The sequence below is a fragment of the Palaemon carinicauda genome, chromosome 7, assembly GCF_036898095.1.
Source record: "Palaemon carinicauda isolate YSFRI2023 chromosome 7, ASM3689809v2, whole genome shotgun sequence".
Taxonomy (NCBI): domain Eukaryota; kingdom Metazoa; phylum Arthropoda; class Malacostraca; order Decapoda; family Palaemonidae; genus Palaemon; species Palaemon carinicauda.
Window position 1 is genome coordinate 59,887,023 of NC_090731.1, and position 10,282 is coordinate 59,897,304.

A 10,282-nucleotide genomic window follows, 5' to 3' on the forward strand; every position below is an offset into this window, starting at 1 on the left:
GAGTCTGTGCTTGTCTGGCTTGGGGTAGAGTCTCCCTCGCTGGCCTGACACAGACAAAGGTGGCTTAGCCTCCTTAGGTCACTACCGAAGGTTTCTGTGGATATGATTCCTTCTTTTGTGATCTACCAGACTAGTCCTTGTTGCTGTTCTCGGGGGAGGATAAGTTTCTTTCCCTGGGAGTGGCAACACCTTCCTTGCTTTGGTGCTCTGGGAGCTGGCAAGTATTGCTGGCCTCCCCCCTTAGATCTCCCTTAGGCTAAGATAAGTTTCTTGGCTGCGGGTGATCCGTCACTAAAGCAAGGTTGGTAGGACCCTCTTTTGTCCCTTCCCCCTCTATCTCCGTAATGGCCTAGCCATTACAGTACTGTACGTCGTTCTACATCTGGACCTAGTATAGGTTAGGATGTGGAATTGACTCAGCCCCCTGCCGGCCGGCAGAGCTGCCGGCCGGCAAGGGTCTTATATTTTGAGTGCTGCCCGGACCTCCCTTGGTCCCTCATCCATGCCTGCCTGTAGAGCCAGACGGCATTGGCCAGGAAGCCTGAATTAGATTCTCCCCTTCCTTATATGCACTCTTTCGGATTGCCGGGCTTGGAGGTAGTGTACACTCTTATCCCGGCATCCATCCTATTTTTCTTCTAGTGCTGTACCCGACCCGGCTGCAGGCCTATGAGGCCGGCAGCCGGGCAGGTGTAGTCCTCTGGTTCTTTTGCTGCCGGCTGGCATCGGTCCTGTACCTTTGCCGGCCGGCTAATGTCAGCCCTTGTCTGCCGGTCACCAAGAGTGTGGCCAGCAGCTGGGTACTACCTTGTGTAGTTGCCGTCCGGCAGCCATTGCCGGCCGACATTGGCTGTTGCCGGCCGGCAATTGCTGCCGACCGGCACATGCATTTGAACCAGAGTTCTGCCGCCTTATAGCTGTTAAGTAGTATACTTTAAAGCTAGTTATGGTGTGTGCCGGCCGGCACGTATCCTCCTATACTGTACTAGTATTCTTCAGTATAACATATACAGTAAGAGGAAAACTATAGTATGGGTTTTGGTACAGCACTGTGTGTTCTAACACTTTTGTGTTTTCTTGCACAGTCCTTTGCTGTTGCCCTACAGATAGGAAAGTGAGTTCTTTCCTGTCTATTATCCAGGATTTTAAAATCATTGCTTAGGTGTGAGCTCCACCTGTTTCCTCTGGAAACTTTGCATTGGTTACTCTAGAAGAGATTAACCATTTGATTTTATTATCTGGAAGGCTGCAGCAATGGGTTGTGAGGGAAACACAAGTGTGTGTCTTTCCTTTCTGAATTGTTATGCTATACTATGCATATCCAGTGATACATAGTTCACTTGATACTCATGGAAATTTCTTCTCTTTACAGAAGGACCCTCCGAAGTGCGGAAGTGCTTTCTGCAACGTCCGCAGCAAGAACCTCTGCGGACATGAGTTTTGTAGGAGACACGCAGCATGCGCTGTCTCCAAGGATGATCTCCGGTATTGGGACCCTCAGGTATGTACTGTGTGCACTAACCTGATTACTGAGGCCTTTGATTCCCCTAGGACGGCGGAATCAAGGGATATAGCTAGGAAGAAGCTTCGTACCTGGGTAAGGGGCTTCCAAAAGAACACTTCTGGCCCTTATCTTCCAAGTGAGAAGATGAGGGCGTATCTTTTCCCTAAGGCATCAGCTGATGCAGTGATTCCCCAGCCTCAAGAGGAGATCCCCCAAGTTCAGATCCAGGTGGATGCTGAAGTCGCGGTCGCGATGCAAGACATCCAGTTAGATGACAGGATGTTTGATGTGGACGAGTGTCTGGAGGAAGACCTCCTGGCAGAAGCCCAGGATGAAGTTCAAGCCCCAGACGTTGTAGAGGTAGAGGTCGACGAGGTGTCGGCTACTCCGGTTCAGATTCCGGAGCCTATTCCCTCAACATCGGCCGGTCTCCCAGTAGAGCTGGGACAGGCCCTCTCTTCTATTGTTGGAATGATCCAACAAATGCAGAAGGAGAATCAGGAGAAGGCGGCTGCAATGGAACTGCGAATGCAGTGCCTTGCAGAATCACATGGGCCCCAGAAAAAGCTCAATGTGAAAGACCTTCCCTTGTGCTCAGATGCTAACCCATGGAGGTATGCTGAGCACATGCCGATGACGACTGGAAAGATCGTCATCTCGGATAAGCTGGGCTCAGTTCCCCTGGAGGAGGTGGAATTCTGGCCCAGCAAGGCATCATATCCGGACTGTTATGTCCGGCTGAGGAAGGAACCAGCTTCAAAGGAGGAGACAGAGCCGAAGGAGGTCATAGTGATGGACCATGCTAAGGCTCAAGCTCTACTTTCATCCTCGATGAAACAGAGGGGCTTCTCTAACTCAAAGGTAGCCGCATTGAACAGGAAGCTCCCTTCCTTTGTGTCCTCGCTTACTAGAGCCTTCCCCTTTTTACAGAAAGGGTTTGCGGCTGTACTAAAAGCAGTCGAGGCCGGCAAGCCTTGCCCCTCCCTAGAGGAGTGTAAACCCTTGTCGCTGGCCCTGCCTATGGACCACAAAGACTGGAAGGACGTCCATCTTACGTTCTCAGTTGGAAAGTTGGAGGCTGATATTGCCGGACGTCAGTTCGGCGAGGACCTCCCTAAGCTGTCTGACTTTCTTTTGCGAAGAGAGTTCGAGACAAAAGAAAGACTGGCTGCCTCAATGTCTCTTCAGACTACTCTCGAGACGATGGCAAGTGACCCCAAGGTCCATGAAATGTTCATGGTGGTGGCCAAGACTCATCTGGCCACAGTGACGAAGGACCTTTATGGCTTCGTCAAGGCAAGGAGAGCTTGTAGGGAGTTCGTGTTCACCTCGGCTACGGTGAGGCACGAGCCAAGGAAACTAATCTCCTCCAACATTTGGGGAAAAGACCTTTTCCCTACCGACTTGGTCAAAGAAGTTGTTGATAAGGCTGCCTTGGAGAATAGAAACCTTCTCCAGAAGTGGGGCCTGGCTATCAAAAGAAAGTCTTCCCCGGATGAGGGTCCTCAACCAAAGAGGAAGACTATAAGGACTAGGCTACCGTCTCGGCCAGCCAAGCCTGTTAGACAGCAACAGCAACTGCAATTGCCATTGCCCCCAGTGCCCCAGATCGTGGCACAAACCCCGACCACTTTTCAGTGGGTACCCTAGGCCGTGTCGACACAGTCCACGGCATTCACCCCAGCGTTCGAAGGGCAGTCTACTTCCTTTCGAGCAAAGCCTAGAGGAGCAGCCAGAGGCTCGTCTAGACGCCCCTCAAGGAGAAGGGGATTCAGGGGTGGTCGTGGTCAGGAAGGCAAGACCTCAGGACGGCAGTCCAAGTGAGGTGATACCGGTAGGAGGGAGACTTCTGAAATTTCGGGATCGGTGGACCTTCGATCCCTGGGCCCACAGCCTACTCAAGAATGGACTGGGCTGGAGCTGGTACAGCACTCCACCCCCCTGCCTTCGATTTTTCCAACACTCCACCCCCGTTATGGAGGAGTACGTTCAAGAACTGTTGGAGAAAAAAGGTGATCCGAAGGGTGAAGCCCATCAATTTCTAAGGGAGGCTGTTTTGTGTTCCCAAGAAAGACTCGGAAAAGCTCAGAGTCATTCTGGACTTGTCGCCACTCAACAAGTTCATAGTGAATTGCAAATTCAAAATGCTAACACTGCAACACATAAGGACCTTACTGCCCATGAGGGCATATTCCGTCTCTATAGACTTGTCAAACGCCTATTGGCACATTCCAATCAACCATCGACTCTCCCCCTACCTAGGGTTCAGGCTACAACGAAGACTATACGCCTTCGGAGCCATGCCATTCGGGCTAAACATAGCCCCAAGGATTTTTACGAAGCTTGCGAGCGTAGCTCTCAAACAATTACGCCTAAAGGGAATTCAGGTAGTAGCCTACCTGGACGACTGGTTGGTGTGGGCAGCATCCGAGACAGAATGCTTGCAAGCTTCCAGTCAAGTGATCCAGTTCCTAGAGTACCTAGGCTTCAAGATCAACAGAAAAAAGTCTCGACTTTCTCCATCTCAAAAGTTCCAGTGGCTGGGAATCCACTGGGACCTTTGTCACACCGTTTCTCCATCCCGGCGAAGAAAAGGAAGGAGATAGCGGGTTCTGTCAAGAGACTTCTAGATTCCGAAAGGATATCAAGACGCGAGCAGGAGAGGGTACTGGGCTCTCTCCAGTTTGCTTCGGTGACAGACCCAGTGCTAAGAGCACAGCTAAAGGATGCAATCGGAGTTTGGAGAAGTTATGCATCAAACGCGCGAAGAGATCTGAGAAGACCAGCCGCTTCGGCTAAGTACTCTTCTCAGGCCTTGGTCCCAAGCCAGACATCTAAAGAAGTCGGTTCTTCTTCAGCCACCTCCCCCGTCGGTGACGATTCACTCAGACGCCTCGAAGGAGGGATGGGGAGGTCACTCTCATCGGAAAAAAGTCCAGGGGACTTGGTCCAAGCTATTCAAGACCTTTCACATAAAACTTTCTAGAAGCTATGGCAGTGCTCCTTACCTTAAAGAAAGTGATGGACAGCGAGGTAGTTGTGAGATACTTGAATCGACAAGGATCGAAGTCACCACCTCTCAACCAGGTGATGTTGGCCATCTTCCGATTGGCGGAAAAGAAGAAGTGGTACCTGTCGGCAGTTCACCTTCAAGGAGTCCGCAATGTGACGGCGGACGCTCTATCCAGGTTCACACCGATAGAGTCGGAATGGTCCTTAACGCAGGATCATTCTCCTTCATTCTGAATCAAGTCCCAGAACTGCATATAGACCTCTTTGCAACGAAAGACAACAAGAAGTTGCCCCTGTACGTGCCCTGTACGAGGACCCCTTAGCGGAAGCAGTGGACGCAATGTCCCTCGACTGGAACAGATGGTCCAAGATTTATCTGTTCCCTCCTCACAACCTTCTGTTGAGGGTCCTCAACAAACTGAGATCCTTCAAGGGGTAGCGGCAATAGTGGCCCACAAGTGGCCGAACAGCGTGTGGTTCCCCCTGGCATTGGAACTGTAGCTGAAGTTTGTACCGCTACCAGATCCAGTTCTGACCCAGCGAGTCCAGAAGTCAACTGTCTGCGCTTCATTACAGAAAACCCGGACCCTACAGCTCATGATTTTCTCTCCCTAGCGGTGAGAAAGCGTTTCGGGATTTCGAAAGCCAGCATAGACTTCCTTGAGGAATATAAGTGCAAATCTACTAGAAGGCAATATGAGTCATCTTGGAGAAAATGGGTGGCCTTTTGTCAAGGCGAAGAATCCGCAGGAGATCTTGACAGACTTCTGCTTATCTTTCTTCTCCACCTCCATGGTCAAGGATTGGCAGCTAACACGATTTCAGCGTGTAAGTCTGCTTTGACAAGACCCATTCTATATGCCCTCCAGGTCGACCTAGGTAACGAGATCTTTAATAAAGTCCCGAAAGCCTGCGCTAGGCTCAGACCTTCAGCACCTCCAAAGCCCATTTCATGGTCTTTAGACAAGTTCTTCATTTCGCTTCTCTGTTGAGCAATGAAGAGTGTGCGTTAAAGGATTTGACACAAAAAGTTATTTTCCTATTTGCACTCGCGTCCGGGGCCAGGGTTAGTGAGATTGTAGCCCTCTCGAGAGAGGCAGGTCGTGTTCAGTTCCTGGATGGGGGAGAACTGAACCTGTTTCCGGATCCTACGTTTCTCGCCAAGAATGAGTTACCCACCAACAGGTGGGGTCCCTGGAGAATCTGCCCTCTGAAAGAAGATGCATCTCTATGTCCAGTAGAATGCCTAAAGGTCTATCTTCATAGAACTTCAGACTTCAAGGGTGGTCAACTATTCAGGGGAGAAACATCAGGCTCAAATTTATCTCTGAATCAACTCAGAGCGAAAATCACATATTTTATTCGCAGAGCGGATCCTGACAGTACACCCGCAGGTCACGATCCGAGGAAAGTTGCCTCATCCTTAAATTTCTTTAATTGTATGGATTTTGAACATCTCCGTTCATACACTGGCTGGAAGTCTTCCAGAGTGTTCTTTCGCCACTATGCGAAGCAAGTAGAGGAACTAAAGAGATCTGTGGTAGCAGTGGGTCACGGTGTTAACCCTACTGTTTAACTCTGCGAGGAACAGTGGTCTTAATTGGGACGATTAATTCCAGGGTGAGTGTGTAGTTACATACTGTACTACAAACTAAGTGAGGGCACTGTGTTGCCCATGTAGACTGTTCCATTTCTGAAGGTGAACTTAGCATAAGTGCAGACATGTGTGCCGAGCGTTTCTAACGCTAATGTCATTGATTTGTAATACAGACTTTTATGACTTTGATACCTCGGTATCTTAAAAGTGGCATTTAATGTTTTTTCTTTCAGACAAACAAGTTCTGTTTACTATCATACTTATGCTTAAAGTTTTGGGTTATCCTCTTCTTATGTATATATATATATATATATATATATATAATTGTGGTTAACCTGTCTATTTATTGCCTGTCAATAAACTGGTTCTTGAGAACCTTGCGTCTCCTTCACCTGTGTCAATTTATTGGTATAATTGAGCATTCATTCTATGTACCTTATCTGGGATAATTCTAATAGAATTGTTCCTTTATGCAAGCTATGTTGCATTGGTTTTCCTCCTATGCGGATATAAAACCTTTGTCCAATACAAGTATTGTGCGGAGAACTGGTCGATATTTCATATTGACGCAGTTATTCTTTACAAACTATGCTTTACTTAATATAGGGCGAGACCACTATATTAGCTTGCCTGGTATTCATACATAGGTATATGTACTCTTCGAGACTTTTCCAGAGTCTAGTAGGACTCTTCCCTGTAGGGGGCAGGAAGCTCTAACATGGTTTATAGTTAGTCAAGATGTATAACGGTAACATCTTAGGTCTCTAGGTCTAGTCGACCGGGAAAAATTACATCCGGGGAGTACGGCACGTTCTGAGAATCCACAGATACAGTAATGCTCTGGTATACTTCCATCAGGACGACATGGCTTGAGCCCAAAAAACGGATTTTGAGCGAAGCGAAAAATCTATTTTTGGGTGAGATGGCCATGTCGTCCTGATGGACCCGCCCTTGCCTTTCTAAGAAAGGGCCGTAGGACCCCTCCCTACATACAGTCTCTGTAGCACCTCGTGTACGCTACAAGGAATACAGATGGCACCAGGATTGGCGCCAGGCACGCATACGAATCGGAAGATAGGGAGCCTTGGGAGCGGCTCCCCCTTTTTCTTTCCCGAATTCGTTTCTTGCCAATCGCCCCCTGCGAGATGAAATCTCTGTTCGGGATGCAGATTGCCATGTGGCGTGTCAAGAATACGTCCTCTGATATGTCGCGATATTCCTTTCAAGAGGGATACTCGCTCCAGGAGTTAGAATTCTGGTACCTTAAGGTAAATTCTCTGGGAATATCGCCGTAGTTGTAATATACCCTAGGAAGCTACCCTAAAGGAACTTCCATCAGGGCGACATGGCCATCTCACCCAAAAATAGATTTTTCACTTCGCTCAAAATCCGTTATATATATATATATATATATATATATATATATATATATATATATATATATATATATATATATATATATATATATATATATATATAACGGATTTTGAGCGAAGCGGAAAATCTATTTTCGGGTGAGCTAGCCATGTCGTCCTGATGGAAGTTAAGAAAGGGTAGCTTCCTAGGGTATATTTGACTACAGTGATATTCCCAGAGAATATTACCTTAAGGTATCCAGAATTTTAACTCCTAGAGCGAATATCCCTAAATAAATCTAACAGGGATATTGCATAATATCAGAGGACGTATTCTTGACACGCCTCATATCTATCTTCACCCCGAACAGTTTTAAGGCTTCGAGTGGTTACACTGACAAGAATCTAAATACGAGAATGAAAAGAGAGCCGATCATAAGCTATCTCTCCTAATCCGTTTCCAGTGTGTATCTGATGAAGACGGCAGTGCCATCTTTATTCCTTGTAGCGATACACGAGGTGCTACAGATACTGTATCATAGGGAGGGGTCAATAAGCCCTTTTTACAATAAAAGGAAGGGTGGGTCCATCAGGACGACATGGCTACCTCACCCAAAAATAGATTTTTCGCTTCGCTCAAAATCCGTTTTGGGGCTCAGGCCATGTCGTCCTGATGGAAGTTTACCAGAGCATTACTGTATCTGTGGATTCTCAACCGGTGCCGTACCCTCAAGAAAGTATTTTCCTGGTCCGTCTAGACCTAGAGACCTATGATGCTATCGTCATACATCATTTCATCTAAGCATGAACTATGTTAGTGCTTCCTGCCCCCTACAGGGAAGAGTCGTACTAGAATCTGGAAAAAGTCTCGAGGAGTACATATTAACTATGGATGGCATAATGACAAGCTTGTATAGTGGTCTTACCCTTTACATTATAAAGCAAAGTTTGTATAAGAGTTACCAATGTCAGTATGAATTCCTGACATCTCCCCCAGTGTGTCTACTCTTATTAAACTATCGGATAACAGTTGTATCCGTATGGGAACAAATTTTGCATCTCTACCACCATCCCCTTAGGGTACAACGTTAATCCTTCCTAAGGAAGGGTTAAAGCGAGTGGATGTTTGCTTGAAGAAAGGAACAATCTTAAAAGACATCCCATGTTAAAATTATCCATATTTTAAAATTAATGCTCAGTACATTTCTAATAAAATGAGTGTGGGCGAATAAGACGCAGGGTTCACTATGAACTAGTTTATTAAAAATTTAATAAACATATATATCAGTCAACATTTATAAAAATTTATAAAATGTGGACGATATCCATTAAGCATAAAGAAAACAGTAAACAGAAAATATTGTTTTGTCTAAAAGGAAACAGATTTGCCACTTTAATCAAATTATTGATAATATTAATACAGTCTGTATTACTGGTTATTTACACTAGCGTAAGAAATGCTTGGCACAAGTGTCCGTATTATGCTTTGGTTCACCATAGTCGATGGAACAGTCCGTAAGGACACGTTAGTGGCCTATCACTCAGTGTGTAGTAACAGTCTGTGACTACACACCCACCCTCTTAATTAATCGTCCCAAATTAATTTCACTGTTCCTCGCAGATTTAAACAGCAGGTTTAAGAATTCTACCTGCTGCTACCACAGACCTCTTGAGTTGCTCCACTTGCTTCGCATAGTGCATAAAGAACACCCTGGATGACTACCATCCGGTGTACGAACAAAGATGTTCAAAGTCCATATAATTAAAGAAATTTTATGGAAGAGGCAACTTTCCTCGGATCATAACTTGCGGGTGTACTGTCTGGATCCGCTCTGCGAATAACATAGGTGAGTTTTGCCTTTAGTTGTTTCAGAGATAAATTTGAACCCGAGGTTTCCCCTCTGAACAGCTGTTCTCCTCTAAAGTCTGAAGTTCTATGAAGATAGACCTTTAAGCACTCCACTGGACATAGAGATGCATCTTGCTTCAGAGGGCAGATTCTCTAGGGACCCCACCTGTTGGTGGGTAGCTTGTTCTTGGCAAGAAACGTTGGGTCTGGAAACAGATTCAGTTCTCCCCCTTTCAAGAACTGAACGTAGTCTTCCTCTCTCAAGAGAGCCACTATTTCATTAACTCTAGCCCCCGAAGCGAGTGCAAACAGAAACATAACTTTTTGAGTTAAATCCAAAGAGCACTCCTCATTATTCATTATTAATGCAAATGAAGAACCTTATCTAGTGACCATGAAATGGGTCTTGGAGGCGCTGAAGGTCTAAGCTTAGCACCGACCTTTGGAATTTTATTAAAAATGTCGTTAGAAAGGTCGACCTGAAAGGTATATAGTATCGGTCTTGTCAAGGCAGACTTGCACGTTGATATTGTGTTGGCTGCTAAACCTTACTCATGAAGGTGAATGAAGAAAAATAAACAGAAGTCTATCAAGATTTCTTTTGGTTTCTTCGCCTTGACAAAAGACACCTACTCTTCCACGATGACTCATATTGTCTTCTGATAGATTTGGACTTAAATTTCTCCAAAAAAAAGTCTATACTGTCTCTTGACATCCCGCAGCTTTTTCTCATCGCTAGGGAGAGAAAATCATGAGATGCAGGTTCCGAGTTTCTGTGATGAAGCAAAGACAGACGACATCTGTACTCGCTGAGTCAGGGTTGGATCCGGTAGCGGTACAAACTTCATTCGTAGTTCCAATGCCAGAGGGAACCAAACGCTGTTTGGCCACTTGTGGGCCACTATTGCCGCTTTCCCTTTTAAGGATCTCATGTTGAGGACCTTCAAAAGGAGGTTGTGCGGAGG